We start from the raw sequence: 21,403 nt of genomic DNA, 5'->3' as shown, positions 1-21,403 counted from the left end.
AGCATGAGTTGTAAGGGGAGAACGGACGTCGCTGGGGTTCACAGACCCCCTTTCTGCCCCATTGCAGGCCTGCGCTGCCTGCTCTACTGGGAGGGCACCCTGTTCTATAGTGCCAGGGGGAAAGCACACAGGCTCTGTCTCTGTGCAGAAGTTCATTGCCATGTGGAGGAAATGAGTCCTGCCCTGGGCTGGGAGCGCAGCAGGGTGGAGCTCCTGTGGGGACGCTCAGATGTACAGACATGGGCTGCTCAGGCGGTGGACTCACACCTGTGCACACTGTGCATACGACGTGTGCACCAAAGACTGAGCGGGGACATGGTGATAGGGGACATGTGGGCACCTGCTGGTCTGGGCAGGTGATCATGTGGACACTTAGACGTGATGTGGACAGCACTTGGTCAGAGGGTGTACTGTGCTTGCATGCATGTGGGGGGTGAGACCTATGAACGAGTGACCACTGTGCAGGTGGGTGAGCAGGTGGATGCTTGGCTTGTGGACAGGAGACTGCAGGTGTGTGAGCTGGTGGAGCTGTGGGTGGGCTCAGCTCAGGTTCTCTCACATGGAGGCACCTCTGCTGTGAACAGGTCCTGACAACCAAGACAGTAGGGGGCCGCTGGCAGCATGTGGGTACGTGCAGGTGCCCATGAGCTGTCCAGATGGCCAGAGCTATCCCCATCCCTGCGCCCACAGCCTCTCCCTTCGAGAACTGTGCTTGTGCAGGAGCACCAGGGCCACGCCCCTCTACCTACAAGGTCCTTCAGAAGTGTCATGATGATGTGCACCTGCTCATGAGCCCCAGGAGCAAGAACCTGGTGCAGGGGGACTTCCTACTGCTCCTCCAGATGAGGAGGACACTGGCCTTGGGGACCGTGATGGCTTTGGGGACCGTGACCACCCTGGTGACACTGATGTCCAGGGTGCTCCAGACTCTCCCCGGCAACACTGGGGACTAGGGCCTGGGATGCTCCGGCCCCTCCCTTTCCATTACCTGGGTCACCCTGTCTGTGGCCATTCCACTAAGTGTCCGACCATCTCCCCCATGCCCCCGATGCCCAGCCTTCTCGGCCTTTGGCACAGAACCCCTGGTGTTTGGTGGGGGTCACGCAGGCCCTGTGTGCTGGGCCCAGACATGTGTCCTGCCCCTCCGCCCCGTGCAGGACAATGCAAATAGGCACCTGGCCTGTCCTTCCTGAAGGAGGCATCCAAGTTCCACTCTCGATACATCACTACTATGAGTATCACCTGTGGGGGTCTCAGAGCTCAGTCTGGTGGGGGTGTAGGCAGTGGGGGTCTGTGAGACCCCATGGATCTCCGGTTCCTTAAGGTCCTTGAGCACTCAGGATGTGTGTGTGTGGGGTGAGGGGCGTCGGGAGTTCATGATCATCCAACCCTGTGGTCTGGGGCTCAATGACCCCACGCTGTGTTCCTCCCTTGGTGCCATGTCAGAGATCCCGCTCTGTTGCGCAGCTCACTCCCCTTGCCTCCGCCCTGGCCCCAAGAACATGTCTCTGCTGGAGGATGAGGTGGACATCCGCAGGGGGTGGGGCTGACCCCATGAGCACTGCACTGACACGCCCACTGGCTCTCTGGATGCTCCTCCTCCGACCTGCTTGGCTGGGCCTCACCTTGCGCCCCTGCTCCCTGTGCACGTCCACCTGTGTGCCCGCGCCAAGGTCCACGTGAGTGTGCAGGCGTTCACCCATCCCTGGGTCCTCAGCAGCACTGGTCCCTGCCCCCCACACCCCGCCCACTGACCCCAGGCCTCCTTTCCCAACAGAGTTCAGCCTCCATCCATTCACACACACCAGCTGGAGAACCCCCTCCAGGCTCACAGCCTTGCCTTGCATCCACTTTGAATGGCTCAGGATCAGGATCTCTGAAAACCGAGTCCAAACTCACTGCCATGGAGGAGAAATGAGTACAATGGCCCTTTGGGGTTTCTGAGACATTTAACAAACCTTTATGGGCACAGGCAGCCTCCTCTTTTGTTCACAGAGCAGCTGGGGGTTTCGAACTGCTGACCTTGTGGTGAGCAGTTCGTGTGGTGACAGAACAACTCAAAATATTTACAGGATGCTGGGGGTGAGGGTCGGTGAGCACACTTGAACTGGACACGTGCACTCTCAAGTACCAGAGGGGGCATCAAACACTGTGGAGGAAGGGAATTAAAACAGTGGAGTTTTCCCACCAACCCCTTGAAGCCTCACTTATCTTCTGAAAGAAGCCTTGGTGGTGTACTGGCTTAAGTGTTGGGCTGCTAACTGCAAGATCCACAGTTCAAATCCACCTCCCTCTCTGAGGGAGAAGGACCAGGCTCTGGAAAAGACTGACAGCCTGGGAAACCCACAGGGGCAGTTCTGCCCTGTCCTGCAGGGTCGCTGTGAATCGGAATCGACCCGATGGCAGTGAGTTTTCATATTCTGAACAAAATCAATTATTTTTAAAAACTGAGCAGTAAAACGGGAAAACTAAGGATGAGAATCCTGGCTAACTCCAGGAACTCAAAAAAGATGGGTTGGAGAAGGGGTGGGCCGGCTGCAGCCTGCCTTGGCTGTGATGTGACTCCTGGGGTCATGCTGAGAGAGAATCGCTGTCCCCCCTCTCAAGCCAAATCCAGGCTGCACTGCAGTGATGAACGCCCACCAGCAGGTGGCAGCGTTCACCAGGCTCACACGTGGGTGCACTGCTTCCTGTGGGTCCCTGGAGTGTCCACTGACCCAACTCTGCTGTGCTGACAGCAAGAGAAAAGCACCCGAGAGAGGCCACTGCCCTGGGCAGCTCTGCTGTCTCTACACTCTCTACACAGAGGGAGACTGGCGGAGGGAGATGCAGCCAAGTCACCTTCTCCTAACTCAGGTTGTGCCTCACAATGTCCCACCTGTAACAACGGCAATTGTAAGGTGCTGCTTGCAAGCACGTGGCTGCTATGGTATACACTTAATGGCTGGCTGCCATCAAGACCGATCACACCACCCCACCCTAAGTACGGCCCCCTCCCTTCTGATAAGGATCATAGATTGCTCAACCCTGGAGAAGAAAGAGCTTGGGGACACCTGAGGTCAAGCCAGCTCAGAGACCATCTTAATTCTAGAGCCCGCCCATCTTGTTAGGTAAGCGCCTTCCTGACCCTAGCAATTCTCCATCTTGCCATATTTATAGGTGCCAACCGCGGCTTGCTACCTGACACTACATAAGCGCGTCTGAGAATACATGCGCTGGACCTCTCTGGATCCTGCCATCCTGGAAGAGGTGAGCCCTCCCCTGACGTCTCTTTAATTTACCCTTCAATCACAACAAGCGACCCCTAAGACGCATTCGGTTAGGGAGGCTGGTCCCCCACGCAGCAGGACTGACCTCTCACATACATAGCAGCGATTGTGAGGACCGGGAAGCGTTTCCTTCTGGTGTACACCTGGTGACTGTGAGTCGGAACCTACTTGGTGGCACCTATCAGCGTGGATCATATGCCCCTTCCTGAGCCAATCACAGGCACAGAATTAGGTCAGCAGGATGTCCTGATCCCATTTGTTCTGCTGTGCAGCCTCCGAGGGTCTGGTCACCCTCCGGTCCCTTTCCTTAAACAGCAGCTGTGTCTGCCGTCTCTGTGTGGGCTGTAATTCCCCATGCACGCTCCCTACCCCGACCCCCAAGTCTCCGCATTCAAACCACCTGGGAGGTACAATCTGTCCCTGGAGATGGAGGGTTGCTGCGGCACTCAACAGATTGCAGGCGTTCTTCTACCCTTAGAGACTAGGAAGAAAGGCCTGGATATCTGTGTCTGAAAAATCAGGCCGTGAAAACCTCTCAGGCACAAAGGTCTGATTCGCAACCCATGTGGGAAGAGGGCAGGAGGGGCAGCGTTTGCTTCCTGTGCATAGGGTCGAGACCCGCCTCCTTAGGGCTCCAGGGCGGGCAGCCCAAAGTGAAGAGACAGGGTAGATCTGCCTATTTCTCTGGTCACCCGTATGATAGTCACATCAGACAGGCCCTACATATCTTCTTATTTTGGCTTAAAAAAAAAAAAGGATCGTCTTTCTGTTCTTCAGGATTAGTGCAGTGCATTAATATAAACTGCTATTTACATATCAGCATAAACAAATGAGCCTTTTTTTCGTGAGTGGTGTGGACGTTACAGAATTCCGTGAGAACTTGAAGGATAGGGGTGGAGTCTACCTGTCAATCAGATAGCAGCCTGAAAGCCCTTCCTTGTTGGTTGGCCTCCTCATAAGGAGGGTCCTGGGAATTTCCCCTCTATCTCTGCCTCCTCCTTCCTGTTGATGAGTCACAAGACCTCCAGGAGCCCTGGAGATGTGTCCACCGCCATTGGATCCACAAGATTCGGCACTGGCTGGCCTGTGATCTTGCTGCATTCTGCATCATTGCATGTGGCTCTGAAGAGGGACTTATGCACTAGTGTTGGACTTATGGACTTGATCTGGGCTGGGATGTTTTATTGATGCATAATTAGTTCTTGATATAAAACTCTCTCACACATATATGAGTGTCACTGGATTTGTTTCTCTAGTAACCTGGCCTAACACAAATGGAGAGGCGAGTTTGAAGGGAACATAGTTATTCTGTGGGGGCCGAGTTCGAAGCGGGGCTGGGGCACTCCTGAAAGGTAAAGCTGACTCCAAGCAGATGGAGTTTTCCAGACTATGCACCAGTGGCGGGAAGCTCTTCCCGAGCTGCCTTCAGATCTCCCACTTCTGAGCTCCCAGGCGTACTGAAGGGAGGATAGATGTCTGGGGGTTTCTGAGGCTTGCTGATCTTCCAAGTTCATTCCGACTAAGTGGCCCCTGTAACAGAGAACTGCCCCATGGGTGCCCTAGGCTCCAATCAGATGGCAAGACTTGGTCTCACGGACTTTGGACATGCTGTTGGGAGAGACCAGCCCCTAGAGGACATCCTGCTTGGTAAAGTGGAGGGGCGGGGAAAAGAAAAGGCCCTCAAGGAGATGGGCAGACAGGCGGCTGCAGTCATGGGCTCAAACTTAACGCTGGTGAGGATAGTGCAGCCCCGCCGTGTTTTGTGCTTTTGTACATCAGGTTGCTCTGAGGCGAACCGGCTCGAGGATCTTGAGGAGAACAGACTGCCTATCTTTTCTCCCACCTTGGATTCAAGCCGCTGGTTTTTCCGTTTACAGCGCTTAACCACGGTGCCACTAGGGCTCTCGAAGGGACCAGGGTGGGTCCACAGCTCGTTTTGTGGTCAGGTGCCCTCGAGTCCCTTCCCACTCAGAGACCTCACGTGACACCAAAGTGTCACCTTTAAGGCCGGTGATCACCTGGTCTTGCTTCAGCGGGACTGTTGGCAGGCTTGAACAAATGACCGTCAGTCAGCGGCTGAGCACTCCACTGCTGTCCCGCCAGGAATATTGAGATGCCCCCCAGTCGGGAACCCCAAGCTGGGCTCCTAGGGAAGACGGCATCGACCGAGCCCCCACGCCCACCCAGATTAGGACCGCCTGGCTCGGCTTCAGCTTCAGCCAACACGTGACCCGTTGTGGCCAATGGGGACGCGGCAGAAGCCCCGCCCCCGGCGGCGGCAGGAGCGAATTATGACCCTCCGGGCTGTCCTTCGCAATGGGCTCCGGTTCTCTCGCGAGACTCACGGCCGCCCCGCCCCGCCCCGCCCCGCCCCGCCCCGCCCCGCCGCCTTCAGTCCCCGGGCTCCGGGTGGCGGGCCGCGGGGGTGGTGGATGGGTCCCGCGTGTGGCGTGCGGAGGGCGGGAGCCCGGGGAGAGGAGCCAGAAGATTCGGAAGGAGAGGAGGTGCGGGATGAGGAAGAGACGCTGCTGAGCTGAGGGCCCCTGCTGCCGGCCGGCGCCCCGCGCGTGTGCCCGCTCCACCCGGACAGTGAGTGGGTCCCGTGGAAGCTGACGCGGACCCGAGGGGACGGGCGGGCTCCCGGGGGCGGGCCTAATGCTCAGGGTGGGGCCTCCGAGGTTAGACTTCTGGGGTTAGGAGGCGGGGCGGCCTCGGAATGTTCTGGGTTCTGGAGGGTCGGGGTTTCTGAGCCGGGTAAGCAGAGGAGGCGGGGCCCTCGGGTTTGTTTTCTGCTCCGCATTTTCCTCGGGCTGCATTCGCTGAGTCGGTCTCTGGGGCTGCTCGGTGGTGATGACTGGACGTGGGCACACAGATTGTGATGAGTGGACATGGGTACAACGACTTTGATGAAGGGACATGGTTACAGATACTGAGTTGAGGGACCATGGGAACAGAGACAGTTATGAAGGGACGTGGGCACACAGACTATGATGAGGTGATGTGGGCCTACAGACTGTGATTAGGAGGTCATGTTGGTACATAGACTGTGATCTCGAGGTCAAATGGGCACTCACACTAGGTTGAGGTGATATGGGCACACAGACTGATCAAGTGATGTGCGCAGAGAATGATGAGGGGATGTGGGCACACAGACTGATGAGAAGTCGATGTGGTCCCAGAGAATGTGATAGCATGTGGGCACACAGACTGTGAAGAAGGGATGTGGGTACACAGACTAATGAATGGATGTGAGCACAGAGACTGTAATGAGGGGATGTGGGCACACAGACTGTGATGAGGGGACATGGGCACAGAGACTGATGAGTGGATGTGGGCACAGACTGATGAGTGGATGTGGGCACACAGACTGATGAAGGGACATGGGCACACAGACTGTGATGAGTGGACATTGGCACACAGCCTGTGATGAGGAGGAGGCGTGGGCACACAGACTGGTGAGGCGTGACCTGTGGTCCACAGCGACTGTGGTCAGTGGTCAGGATGGGTCATCCCCACCATGGGGCTGCCTCAGGCTTTGGTGGGTCAGTGCAAGGACCATCCGCTTCCTGAAGTGCCCCCTGGGAACCATTTCCCGACAGGGCACCTCACAAGCAGTTCCTGCCTGTCTGCCCATCAGTCAGGTGGCCCTGTTTGCTGCAGCAGCACTGAGCGAGCTTCGGTGGGGCGCCCCGACTGAGACGGACGGGAAGCAAGGCTGGCCACTGCGTGCACACAGTTAGCTGATTGGCCTGGCTCAGGACAGTGCAGGCTGGGGGCCTGTCGGTGGGGTGATGTCACCATGGGCTGGGCCAGCCTCCCCCGTGACAGCAGTTGCCACACCGGGTACATGGGCTGCCTGTGGCACCAGGAGGCCTCCACGCCCATCAGCTGCCACAACCCTTCAGTAGCCAGTGGGCACAGCGGGGTCGCTGTGGACCCCTCACCACCACGTCAGTGCTTCAAACCACCAGCCTCTCCGAAGGAGCTGGGACGTCTGCTCCTGTGAAGACTGAGTCTCGGACCCACAGGGCGGTTCTACCCTGACCCTCGGGGTCACAGTCGCAATGGACTTGCTGGCCGTGGGGGTTTTGTTTCCTGTGTCCATTTCAGAAGGGTCCCTGGTGGTGCTGTGAGGTCAGCGCAGGGTTGCCCACTCCAGGGGCAGCAGTTCAAACCTACCAGTCATTTCTCTGGAGGAAGATGAGACTCTCTGCTTCTGTGAACACTGACAGGTTTAGAAGCCCTGTATAGGAGCAGTCTGTGTGGGACTACCCCATGGGCAGGGTTAGAATTCTGCATGGGGTCAGTCTGGGTCACACTGGCTCTGTGGACAGGGTTAGAATTCTGCATGGGGTCAGTCTGGGTCACATTGGCCCCGTGGACAGGGTTAGAGGCCTGCATGGAGTCAGTCTGGTCACACTGGCTCTGTGGACAGGGTTAGAGGCCTGCATGGGTTCAGTCTGGGTCTGACAGACCCCGTGGACAGGGTTAGAGGCCTGCATGGAATCGCTCTAGATCGGACGGACCCCATGAGCAGGTTGGTTATTGGTTCGCAGATACCACAGTGACTTCGACCTCACTGGGGTCTTTCAGGCGCAAGTTTCAGCTACAAAAGCCAAACCTTTTGTCGCCACAGCACCGGTGCTGGCTCACAGCAGCCTGTACCCTCCAGGACAGGGCATATTTGTGAGAAGGACAAACTGAAGCACGAGGACAAACAGAAAAAGTTAAGAGGCTGTCACAGCTCTTTATTAGAAAAGACGCTCCAGGACGAGGTTCCGTGGTCTAGCAAGTAGCCCGGGGAAGTCACGCCCAGTGAGGAGAGTGGTGGGTTTTTCAAGGAGAGGCCTAGGAGGCTCCCTTTGGGAAGGGGTTGGGGCTGTAGTTGCGGGGATTTTCCATGCTGGCATGTTCTCCCTGAATCTCATTGTCCAGCTGTTGCCGGTGGGGAGGAGAGATGGTTACTCTTGGAGTCAGCTACAAGAATGGTCCGCCAGCTTCGCTTCCTGTGACGTGCAGGGAGAAGGGTTGAGGCCCTGACAACTGCCCGTGTGGGGTGTCCCAGGCTCATCCTCAACAGCCCACTGCACCAGCAGAGACGGAGGCTAGCTTCTTGGGTTAAGCTCTGCACATGTGACCTCTGCCCTGTCGCACCTTCTCCAGTGAAAACCAACCTGATCCAGGCCTTGACGGGAGAAGCAGCGCACAGCCTTGGGACCAGCTGTTTGCCACCCTGGACATGATGGCCTACAAGGGCTCCCTGCCCTCGTGCCTGACCGTGCTGTACGTGGACACCATCGGCTTCCCCTCCCAGCTGCCTAGTGAGCTTGTCGCCTCCTTCACCACCACCCTGGTGGATGTAGCTTGTGAGCTGAGAGCAGCCCCTTGGAGACTGTGCAGTGAGTGAGGGGGCTCAACCGGGATTCCCAGATGAGTACCCAGGCACCATTTGGGGCAGAGACCGGGCACAAGGGGGCCTACCTGGGACAGAAAACCTGGGCACCAGGGGGCCAACGAGGGACAGAACCTGGACACCAGGGGGCCCACCTGGGACAGAAAACCTGGGCACCAGGGAGCTGACCTGAGGTATATAGGCTGGGAACCAGGGGCCCACTTGGGATCCTGAGACACCAGGCACCGTGTTACCACCTGGAACAGAGAGGCTAGGCACTAGGGGGTTCACCTAGGACAGAGAGGCCGGGCACCAGGGGGCCCACCTAGTGTCCACCAGGGACAGAGAGGCTGGGCACCAGGGAAGCCACCTAGAACAGAGAGGCTGGGCACAAGTGTTCCCACTGGAGACAGTGAGGCTGGGCACTCGGATTCATTTGGAAAGAAGCTGGGTACTAGTGGGTCTACCTGGGAAAGAAAGGCTAATCACCAGGGAACCCACCTGGAAGAGAGAGGCTGGGCACCAGGGGGCCCACCTGGGATCCAGAGAAACCAGGCACCCAGTGTCCACCTGGGAAAGAGGGGCTGGGCACCTGGGTGCCCATCTGGGATCCAGAGAAGCCAGGCACCCCCTGTCCACCAGGGACAGAAGCCGGGCACCAGGGGGCTCACCTGAGATCCAGAGAAGGCAGGCACCCAGTGTCCACCTGGGACAGCGAGCCTGGGCACTGTGGGGGTTCACCTTGGGCAGAGAGGCCTGGAAAAAGGAGCCCAAGTGAGACAGAGAGACTGGGCACCAGCGGACCCACATGGGATCCAGAGACGCCAGGTACCTAGTGTCTACCAGGACCTGCTTGAGGATTAGAGGCTATGTCAATCCACATATCTATGTAGGGGATTTGGTCTGAATGACCTGGTTTTCTGTAGACATATTTCCATACCTAGTATACAAGAAGTAGGGAAAAGGTGCCCTCTGAGGGTCACTCGGGCACTTCTGCAACCCAATCTGTCTTACAAAAGGTCCTGAGACGAGAAGACTTTGTTTTGAAACCATAACTTGATATAGATCTTTTATAAAAGTCAGATAAATTATTTAAAAGACAGAGTGGGGTTGACTGTGTCTGTCCCATGGCTCCACTTCACCTGTTGAAAATCAAACAATCACGGAAGACAACTGGGAGCATGAACAAGCAACACAGCCGAAAACAATAGACAAGAAACATGGGACTTAAATATAGAAAGAAAAAACAATATGCCATCAATGAGGCATCAGTTTAAGGATACAGGAGGTTGCAGAGACGTCTCTCTAACCCCCTGGGAGTGCCCTAAAGTTGCGTCCAACCGAGCCTAACCTCCCAACCCAGAGTGTGCACACCAACCTGTTAGCACTCTGGACGACCCGACAACTGGCGCGGAGGAACGTCTCTGGGAGGCCTTCCCCTAGTTGCGTCACTGGCTGAGAACACCTTTTCCTGGGGTCTCACTTGTCCCACTGATATACAACTTGGTCAAATCTCGGTGGAACCTCCAAAATGTACATGAACCGGACAAGAACAACCCAGAATCTGGTAAAAAGCAAAAGTTTATTGGAAAGGGATAGGAAAGAAAGAGGAGACCTGCGCAGGCCCCAGTTCTCTGAGCAGAGAATGGCCCCGTTTGCTTACAGACTTAGGTTTTTATGGGGCGGGGTAAACACTGGGGCTCTGCAGCTATGCAAGCAAGCAGGAACAGAAGCAGAACTTGGGGTTAGTTTGAACATTCTTGGAATTTTTCCGGGATCAGGGTGGGCCGGCTGTTAATCCCCGATAAATGACGGGCAGGGGAGGCTTCCGGGAATTTCCACAGCTTGGTTACAAAATAGAAGCTGCTACAGAATGGTTTCACTTACGCTATCACAGTGCTGCCAGCACCTGCCAATTAGCATCCTGGACTTCCTGGTGGAGGGGGCGGATGATTAATGGCTGCCTTTCTCCAGCAGCCCCCCACGTGGGGTCTGATCACCCCCCTCCTGTGAGTCCTCCCAGGATGCCTTGCCTGATGTCCCTCCCCCAGCAGGGAGCTCTACGCTAACCCCAGGGCCTCCTGAGGCCTGGGGTTGAGGAGGAAGCAAGGGGGAGGACTCCTGGACTTACCGGAAAGGATATCTGTGTCATGTTGGTGGGAGGGATTGAACAGAGTGCTCCCCTCTACCCCTAAACTGCACCCCAACTTTCCTGAGTTGTCACTTCCCGCAAATGGACTGTTGCAGGCACTGCCCTCAACGCATGCAGCTGCACACGAACATAGCACACACCCCTCTTACCCATGTGTGTACATATGCTAACACGTACACAGCACACAGTGTGTACACACAGGTACCCACCACATGCTACACCCCACACACACGTGCACGCGCGAGTGCACCAGCGTGTTCTGCAAACCATGCTGCACCTGAACAGCCTGGGGTTGTTTGCATGGAAAGACCTCATGGGGCCCAACACAAGCCTTGTGAGAGAATGAGGTGGTCTTGAGGGGGTGCCAAGACAAAGAACATGGGCAGCAGCTCACTGACAGCAATGACTAAAGCCGCAGGGGGTGGGGAGGGTGAGCTGCAGGGATGGAAGGAACCCTGACACCAGGCCGTTCCAGGAACCTTCCCCACCAGACAACATGCCCTTCCAAATAGGGCGTCTCCGATATTCCTTCAGGCTGTCAGCATTTATGGGAGCAGTCAGTCTGGTCTTTCTGTCAAGAAGTGAATGCATAGGTAGATATGCAGATAAATAAACACTGCCATTGAGTGGATGCTGACTCAGTGACCCTGCAGGACAGGGTAGAGCTGCCCCTGTGGGTGTCCCAGGATGTCAGGCTTATGAGAACAGACAGTCTGGTCTTTCTCCTGAGGAGTTAATGGATATGTGGCTAAACTAACTGCTATCGGATGCTGACTCACAGTGACCCTGCAGGACAAGGCAGAGCTGCCCCTGTGGGTGTCCCAGACTGTCAGTCTTTACCGGAACAGTCTGGTCTTTCTCCTGTGTAGCAGCTGGTGGGTTTGAACTGCTACCAGGAAGCTCAGCAGTTCATACCCACCAGTTTCTCTGAGGGAAAAAGACAGGCTGTTTGCTCCCACAAACACTGATGGCCTGGGAAGCCCCAGGGGCAGCTCTGCAGGGTCACTGTGAATCAGAATTGACTTGATGACACTTTTGTTTGGGGGTGGGGGTTTCTTTGGTCAAAAAGGCCCTTCTACTTCAGAAGGAGAAGTAAAGATTGCAGGCCAGATTGTGAGCTGGGCTCTGCTGCTGGCAAGGCCCCCCACACTTTGGCCTTCTCTACTCTTTCAGTGACATTTTTGACAGTGTTAGTGACCAAACAAGAGAACCCAGGCCATAGAAAAGAATTATCCAAAGTGAGAAGAATATTTGGCCAAGAACTAAAACCCCTTGCTATAGTTTATTGTGCCAGCCTGGCCGATAAACACAAGTAGGATTAACTGAAGGGCAGAGGGATAAATGGCTCAGTGAGCCTCACCTTGGTTGTTCTGTGCCTCAGTTTAAAGAGGTACACTACTTGTGGGATGCCTAGCCTGTGGACTGTGTCGCTGTAAGTTGAGGTCCCTTTAAGCCCACACAATTGGAATGTTCATCTCTGGACCTGGGGACTGACAGTTGATGACAGTTGGGGACCGGCCTTGCTGTTTGCTGCCTGGATATATGTAGCCCAGCTCTCTCTACAGAATGGGACTGGCAACTGGCAACTCTCAAGCCTTGAAGGACTGCTAGTGTCTCACTGCTATATAATTTAACTGTTAATTTCTTGTATTATCTATCTTTATATAATTTAACGGTTCATTTCTTGAATTATATATATATCTTTATAAATATATTTATATATAATTACTAGCAATCTGGTTTTTCTCTCTAGAGGACCCTGTCCAATACACCCCTGATTCTAAAAGATGGTGTGGCATAGTTGGCCACTCATCATGCTATGAACATGAAAGGCAGCAGTTGAAGCCCACCGGCCACTCTACAGGAGAAAGATGAGGCTGTCTGCTCTCGTAAAGATTGACGGCCCCAAGCACCCTGTGCAGGATCCCTGTGTGTGAGAACCGGCCTAGTGGCAGTGGGTTTGTTCATGGACAGAAAGAGTTCCTGTGATCTTTGGGTTTCTGAAGCCCGGGCCTGTGAGGTCAGAAAGTAGCTCAACACCTGCTTGGAAAGTGGCCACAGGCCTTGAGGCAAAAGCTGGGAAAGAAAGTTGGAAACGTGACAAGCATCCAAGTGTACCTTGTAGGGAAGGACAATTGTGGGTGGGTGGGTGGGTGAATGGGACAAAACCAAGGTGGAGAACAAGCAGCTTTGACATTCAGTCCACACTGGAGGGAGCAGCACAGTGGGCACCCCTGGCCCTGAGCTAATTGGGCAAAGGAAGGGGAAGAGTCAAGGGACCCTGTTTGAAGTGACCAGGTGAGAGATGAGACGTGTAGAAAGCCCTAGAGGCGGTTATGAGCACTTCCCACAGTATGGGCCTGGAGTGGGCCCTTTACACATGTGTTATACCCACACCATCCGTGTTCTCACGCCACGTAAGACGTGCTATGAGGACGAGAAGCCACTCTGGGAGCTCACAGCAGGAGCATGGGGTGGGGTCCAGTATGCATGTATTACACCTGCACACGTGCTCTGACCCCCATGAAGGGGCGGATGTGAGGACGAGAAACCACTTATGGGAGCAAGGTCACAGCGTGCATGGAGGCAGCGCTCTCCCAGCCCCACTTGGGTCCTGAAGCCACATGAAAGAAACACCCCAGGGGCCCTCAGCACTTGAGGAGACTGTGGACACCAACACAGTTCCTATACCATCGGTCCTTTCCACCTTTGTCACCATCCACAGGGCAGCCACGTTACGTCCTGTCGACACTTGGTGAGATCAGAATAGAAGCATCCAGTCCTTGGGGAGCCTGCTGGGCTTCGGGGGGTGGGGCATGGCAGAGAGCATCCTTGCCCTGGAATTGTAGTGTGTGTGGATTTTGACGTTTTCTCAGCAGGATTCCAAGGCCCTCAGACCTTTCCAGGCAGCCTGGTGCGCATGCACATCCCGTGGGTCTGCAGGCCCTCAGAACTGTCCACACGCTCTGTGGTGCCCTGCAAGCCCCCCAGACAGAGGTAGCCACGGTATACCAAGCATCATACCTGTCGACCCCAGGGGACCCAACCCCACACCTGTGGACCATCCTCCCAAAGATTCACTTAAGGTACTGACCGTTCACATATGGAACCATCTGCCAGGGAGGCCAAAGGAAGCTGATCCAGGCCCATGTGGACCCCACAGCAAGCACCCGCCTATCCTCCTCACAGGCATGTCCCAAGGACAGTAGTCCTATTCGTGGGATTGTGAGCTGGGCATGTGCCCAGGGATATCACAGAAGGGTCCGGTGGCCAGGTGTCAGCCCACCCTGGACATCAGCAGGCCAGGAGCTTGTCGTTGAGCTGTGTGACGTTACTGACAAAACTCGGGGGGCTGCCACTCTTCATGGTCTCTAGGTATCAGATGAATTCCCTGCTCTGGCTGGTCGCAGCTCTGGGTGTCTGCTCACTGGGTCATCGTAAGACATCACCACCTGGCCTTTTTAAAAAGAAAGAGATTTGATTTAAATGAGTCTAAATCAGCCACAGACAATGGAACAATGTGCTGTGACCTCATTGAGCCTTGCTTATTTTTAAACCGAAGGGGGGGGGGGAGGGGATGTTCCTAATGGAATCATAGGCAGTGGGAGGATTAACTGAATAAACATCATCGTCTTTAAAGAGACAGATGCTTGATGGAAAGCCTCCGTAGTTAACCTTTATCATTCCTTTTCTTTAGTGATATGTCTAGAGAGAACACACTCAGCACATTTTAAATGGGAAGAACTTAAGAAAACAGTCAAACCTCAAGTTACAAGACAGAGAGTTTCCATGGGTAAAGATATTGAAGGATGCAGGATGCATCAAAAAGATGGAAAGATAACAGTCACTGTATGGTAAAGAACTAGTAGACATTTAATCATTTCCAGAGGTGGCATATGAGCAAGTGACAATGGCACTGAAGGAAGAAGTCCAAGCTGCACTGAAAGCATTAGCCAAAACTAGGCTCCAGGAATCGGTGGGATATATCAACTGAAATGTTTCAAGAAGCTGATAAAGCACTGGAAGTATTCACTCATCTATTTAGGAAATCTGGAAGACATCTGCTTGGCTAACTGACTGGAAGAGATAGCATTTGTACCCATACCAAAGAAAAGTGACCCGACGGAATGTGCAAGTTATAGAAAAAACATTGATATCACATGCCAATAAATTTTTGTTGGCGATCATCCAACAATGGTTGCAGCGGTACATTGAGAAGGAGCTGCTAGAGGTTTAGGCCAGACTCATATGAGGATGTGGAACAAGGGATATCATTGCTGATGTCAGATGAATCTTGGATGAAAGCAGAGGATACCAGAAAGATGTTTACTTGTGTTTCATCAACTATGCCGAGGAATTCAACTGTGTGGGCCATTACACACTCTGGGTAGCCTTCAGAACAATGGGAATTCCAGAACACTTCATTGTGCTCATGTAGAACCTGCAGATGGATCAAAAGGTAGTTGTGTAAACAGAACAAGGGAATACTGCATGGTTTAACATCAGGAAAGGTTTGCATCAGGGTTGTATCACTTCACCATACTAATCTGTATCCTGAGCAAGTAATCAGAAAAACTGGGTTATAGGCAGAAGATTACAGCCTCAGGATTGGAGGAAGGCTTACTAACAACCGTCAATATGCAGAGGACACAACCTTGCTTGATGAAAGTGAGGAAGGCTGGAGACACTTGCTAATGAATATCAAGGATTTTAGCCTTCAAGAAGACCAAAATTCCAACAGGTGACATGATAAATCGAGAAAAGGTCGAAGTTGTCAAAGATTTTGTCTGACTTGGATCCACAATCTGCTCATGACAGCAGAAGTCAAGAGATCAAAAGATGTCATTGCATTAGGCAAATCTGCTGTGCAAGACCCATTTAAAGTATGGAAAAGCGAGGCTATTACTTTGAGGACTAAAATGTGCCAGACCCAAACCATGGTATCTTCATTTGCCCCATATGGATGTGAAAGTTGAGCATTGAATAAGAAAGAGCAAAGAAAAATAGTGAAGAGTCTTCAAAGTACTGTGGACTGCTAAAAAGCAACAACAAAGAAATCTGTCTTAGAAGAAGTACAGCCAGAATGCTCCTTAGAGGCGAGATAGAGACTTTGTCTCACATACGTTGGACATGTGGTCAGGAGAGACCAGTCCTTGGAGAAGCACATCTGCTCGGTAAGGCATAGGGGCAGTGACAAAGGAAGACCCTCGCCAAGACGGGTCGACACAGGGACTGCAACAAGGGGCTCAAATGAGAACAATTGTGGGACTGATGCAGAGCCGGCAGTGTTTCGTTTTCTTGTACGGAGGGTCGCTATGAGTTGGAAATGACATGATGGCACCTCACAACAACATGAGACGTCTTCATTGCGTGACACATGGCAGCCTACGAGGGAAGAGAGAACAAACAGAAAGCAGTGTTTGTGGTGTCAAAGTCATTTTGAAACGAGTGGAAACTGTGTGAGCTGAATAAGAAGGCACTGACATGAGTTGAGACCAAGTCATGGAGGCTAAAGAGTCCCTAGGTGGTAAAAATGGTTAAGATGTTTGACTGCTAATAGAGCGTTGGAGGCTTGAGTCTTCCCAGAGGCACTTCGAGGAGCCTCAGAGAAACACCCGGTCATCTACTTTAGAAAAGAGCCACTGAAAACCCTGTGGAGCAGTTTGACGTTAAGACACATGAAGGCAACGGGACAGCAACTAGTTGTAATAGGTGGAAGGGAAACTCCAAAACCCTTTTGGGTGATTCCCAGCTCTTCATGATCCATTCTGTTTCTAGAAGCAGACTGGTTAGATGCATCCTTATTTAACAGTTATTATCACCCACGACCTTGAGCACTAAAGACCCTTTGGACTAAACAGTGCTTTCTTTAGAGTGCAGATTTAGCAGCATCGTGGCCTCTCCTCACTAGATGCCAGGAATACCTCATCCCCTCCTTCAAGTGTGAAAACCAAGAATGTTTCCACATAGGACCAACCATCTCCTGGTGGGGAGGGGGAGGTGCAAAATGGCCCCTGATTGAGAACCATGGCTTTTCAACTTCTTTATGGGTCCCCAAGGCACTACTATCTCTTTCAGGTAATATTCAAGGGTAAGTCACTTGTCTAACTACTAACAGATCTGTCTCGTGCCGACTGGCCTTGTAAGCCCTTTTGGTAGCCAGGCGGGAAGGCTTCTCAAAGCAAGCTACATCACCCCATTTCTAAGTGTTGGGGTTGCTTGGATTATTTTCTGAGATCATCTGAATTTTGTCCAGGGGAACATGCCTTTTTTAAGTGAGTATTTCATAGAAATGATGATCGTTGAATTTTGTTTGGGGAATCTTTACACAGAGCTAGGAGAAAGCCAGGCACAGTTGGATCAAATATTAGAACATAATCTGTAGGGCATCCTTCTAAGAGTACTGTAAGATTATTGTAATACAAACTTAGCCACAAAAGGGGACTGGGAGGACCATGGCTAGGGGAGGTGAAATGCCAAGTGATGTCTTAAGAAAGCCAAACTTTCCTCCACTTAATGTCATGATAACTCAGACGTGATATTCATGCCATTATTGGCAGCATGCATACAATTTAAATATTTTAAATCCCGTTGTACAACTGGATCTACAACACTGACCTTCAAGGGCCCCATTCACAAGGGATGAAGAGAGGGATCTACTACTTCATGCAAGGGCTTCCCAGCAGACAGACTGGTTTCCCTCACATTGTCAGACAGGCCACCAAACAGAGAGGGCTGGGGAACCGTTCCCAACATGACCGGCTCGGGAAGGAGAAGAGTTGGGAACAGCCACCCTTTCAAAGCAGAGAGAGCTCTGGCTCTTCCCTTCTTTCTTTTTGCAAAAAAAAAAAAAGATAAACCACCTTTTAGTTCCAGGAGAGATTGAACTCTCCATTAAGATTGGCTTGCCTGGCATTTTGTTGAGGTTCCGTTCCTTTTGTTGGGATTCCAGGACACAGGGAGAGGAATCCGGGACAATGCGGTTCCAAGCCAAGATGAGAAAAATAATGAATTCTTTCCAAGGATTCCTCCTATTGTCTCCTGGAGGATAAATATTTATGCAGAAAGTTCAAGTGAATTCATTCACAACGGTCAACGCTTTAAGACTGAGCCTTTGAGAGAGTCCATGTAAAACAATGCTTAAATGAAGACTGATCTAATTAGGCTTCCAGAGAAAACCAAGAAACCTCAATATAATTTCCTATCTGCTGTTGTGAGTTCTGGAGTTTCCTCCTGGTAAACAGTGAATGCCACCATCAATCCACGGCGCAGGCAGGCAGGCCGGCCAGACCAAAGAGATCTTTCCCTGCACGGCAGATGGTCAGCCTTGATGGGAGAGCCAGAGTGCCAATCCTGAGATTCCAGGCTTTTTCCTGTAACTAGTGGTCTGGGGAGGAGCTCAAATGACATACAGTTCATGGCTAAAGGCTATTACATAAAGGTAGCACATTCAGTGAGTTTTCCAGTCAACAGTTCACACACACACACACACACACTTTGTTTTGTGACACTGACTACAGCCCTCAGCCCTCGTGACAGTAGCACCCTCTTCCCCCAGCCTCTGAGTGTTTCCCTTCGGCTCTTGCTTCCCCATTGTTGCTTGGGGCTGGCCAGAGACTCTCTGACATGTTCCGCTCACAGCCCATCACATTGTGAGTGAATGACACTGGGGCACGGTGGGTAACAGCTCAGCCACCCTATTGTCAGAGAGATCCAACTCCTGGCAGCCCTCTGGGCAGCCTAGACCTCTCCAGCACATGTCCGAGGCTGCAGTCTGGTGGGTGGGTTCACGCAGCCCCCTCTGTTTTTCACAGCCAGGCTTTCAGTCCTGTGCCATCAGGGCTCCTTGATGAAAACCTGTGAATGGTGCACGGCGTGTTGTAGATGTACACACAGTCCTGACATCCACGGGAGTGTCCTGAGGGCGTCGCAGAGTCAGATGAGAGCTGGAAGCTCCCAGAAGCCTAATGTCGCAGCTGACCACTGACCCACGGCTTCCCTGGGTCATCATGTGATGTGGGGCCAGGAGGCACTAGTGTCCACCTGGCAGAGGCTAGGAGACCCAGACCCAGGGCAGAGCCATCCCCTGCACTGAGGGTGGAGTATAGTCTGTTACGGGGATATGCTGTATGATGAGCCAGGGGCAGTCGGGAGACAGGAAGGGCCTGACAGTGGTCCGTATGGTCAGGTCACCATGAAACCAAACTCTGCCATGGAGTTGAGGCTGACTTATAGTGACCCTGCAGGACAGGGTAGAACTGACCCCCGTGGGTTGCAGAGATTGTGACTCTGCCTAGTCTTTCAATGGTGGAGTGACAAGTGGTTTGGAGCTGCTGACTTGTTGGTAGAGAGGAGCCCTGGTAGCATAGTGGTTACATGTTGGACTTCAGTGCACAAGGTCTGCAGTTCGAAGCCACCAGCCACCCTATGGGAGAGAGGTGGAGCTTTTTGCCCAGTGTGCAACCACTGCACAGTCAGGACTCCTAGGTCCCCACAGTGTCAGAGAAATGAGGGACATATGGCTGGCTGGCTTAGCCTGTTGCCTTTGGGGATTGAAAGGAGGTGTCATCAGGCCACACATACCCTGCCTCTCTGGAGTGTTCTTGGCTCTTGGGGACATGAGACTCAACAGGCTGGTTTGAAGACTGACCCTGTGGTGCTCTGAGTGTGTGGTCTGTGCCCCCCACTGCCCTCAGTGTTACTGCAGAGGCCCCCAGCCTGAGTTGGGATGCAGAGGTTTCTGATGCTGCTGGAGGAGAGTGAGAGCAGGTCCAACTGGCCACCCCCGGCTGAGCTGGTGGCCCTGGCTGGAAGGCTGTGCCGGGATCTGGAGGATGACCTGGACCAGGTGGAGCCCCTGGTGGAGGCTGTGCTGAGGAGCCCGCTCCTCTTGTACCTGCTAGAAAGCGAGGCTGTAGTCCTGGTGTGCGTGCTCGTCTTGGACCAGCAGGAGCTGCACACAAGTAGTTCAGATGATTTTTGCACTTATTTCTTTCCAAAGTAAAATTCACAAATGGCAGGGAGTAAGTAAGAGGATGCACGAAGAGTGAGGCTGAAAGGAAACTGCGGTGGCCCCTCTTCCAAGGTCCACGTGACATCCTCTGACATCCCTGTACGGCCCCTCTGCCCCTCTGTGAGGGGAATAGCAGGGCTCGAGGGTCTATCTCAGTCACCCACACAGCTTTCATACCACCACGGAGCGTTTGAGGGGGCTTCAGACATTTAAGGGAAAATGGAGGTCCCCACTAACTCTTCAAGGCTCCTGCTTGTGTTAAGATACAGGTTTTGTGCCTCAAATGCAGCAGTAGTTTATGACCTCCCACCTTGTAGAGAGGACGTGGAACACCGCGTGTTCGCCCAGTCATCAGGATCTCGACTTTTCTGTGCTTACTTAGATTTTTGTCCTCCAGCTTCCTGTTCTCTTGGCTTTCTTGATGCCTTTTAGTTTCTGGCCCTGTCTGTGTCTGTCACACTTGACTCTGACTGTCAACTTGGGCGTCCCAGTTCAGTCACTACTGCTTTGAGACGCCCTCTCGAGGCCAGGCTGGAGCCGTGCATGGAGAACTGGGGCATTGCCCTGGGATTTGGGCCTCTGTGCCCTGGGTTTCACACCTGCTCATTCCCTTCCTGAGGCCCTCAGGAAGCAACTGTCTTTAATCAGTGTTGTGAGAGAGGAGCCAAGAAGGTAGATCTCCGAGTTCTTGGGGGTTTGGTGGATGTCCCACTCTGCCCCCACGCTGATGGGCAGTGTGCCCGGTGGAACTGCAGTTGGAAACCGTTTCCCTCAGAAATCTGAAGCTTCCGTGTGGTTGTGTAGCAGTCGTCACTTTCAAGAAGTGGGGCCTCCTTCTGATGCTCATTTTTCTGTGTGTAGCCTGTTTTCCCTTGCTGGGAGCTTTTAGGGTTTTGATATTTTGGGGTTTATTTTGGAATTCAGAAATTCCATAGTGATGGCCTTGGCCATAGGTCTCACAAATTACCCTTCAGATTTTCAGTGTAAAGTACCTTGGTCTTTAAACTCTGGGAATTTGGGGGTTACATTCTTTTGACAAAAGTATTTGACAGTTTCTTCCATCCTGGTTCTCTGTCTTCTCTTCATAGAACATGCTATTTGGGTGTCGGAACTCTATGAACAAGCTCCCCAATATCCTATCTTTTTCCTGATTTTTTTGGTCTTTTTATAGTGTGTGTACTTTTGGGATATCTCTTAAATTCTCTCTTTCAACAATCCTATTGAAGGTTTTATCTTGACAGTTGTAGTTTAAGTTCCAAGAACTCTTTTTTGGTTAGCGAATTTTCCTTCTTATACATCATGTCTTTCAGTAAAGACAGCACAGAGCCACTGTGCTAAAAAGAACTGGTTGATGTTTAATCCTCAGATCAAGAACTGGCATTGCTGGGGAAGAAGTCTAAGCAGCTCTGAAGGTGTTGTCATAAACCAGGCTCCAGGAGGGTTTGGAACGCCAGCAGAGATGCTTCCACAAACGGATGCAACGCTGGAAGGACTGACTGGTCTGTGCCAAGAAATGTGGAAAACAGCTACCTACCCATTTGGCCATCCACTAGAAGGGAGCTGTACATATATCTGCT

General features: G+C 52.8%; 1 long non-coding RNA gene across 1 annotated transcript in view; it reads left to right on the top strand.

Moving 5' to 3' along the window:
* Nucleotides 1-5,643: 5,643 nt before the first annotated feature.
* The window catches only part of LOC142422180 (uncharacterized), a 33,150-nt gene continuing 17,390 nt past the window's right edge, over nucleotides 5,644-21,403 (top strand). Inside the window, exon 1 of the long non-coding RNA XR_012779062.1 lies at nucleotides 5,644-5,858. This is a non-coding gene — a long non-coding RNA (uncharacterized LOC142422180). The remainder of the gene's footprint in view (nucleotides 5,859-21,403) is intronic.

Source organism: Tenrec ecaudatus, chromosome 12, assembly GCF_050624435.1.
Source record: "Tenrec ecaudatus isolate mTenEca1 chromosome 12, mTenEca1.hap1, whole genome shotgun sequence".
Lineage (NCBI taxonomy): Eukaryota > Metazoa > Chordata > Mammalia > Afrosoricida > Tenrecidae > Tenrec > Tenrec ecaudatus.
This window is presented reverse-complemented; position numbering and strand designations above follow the sequence as displayed.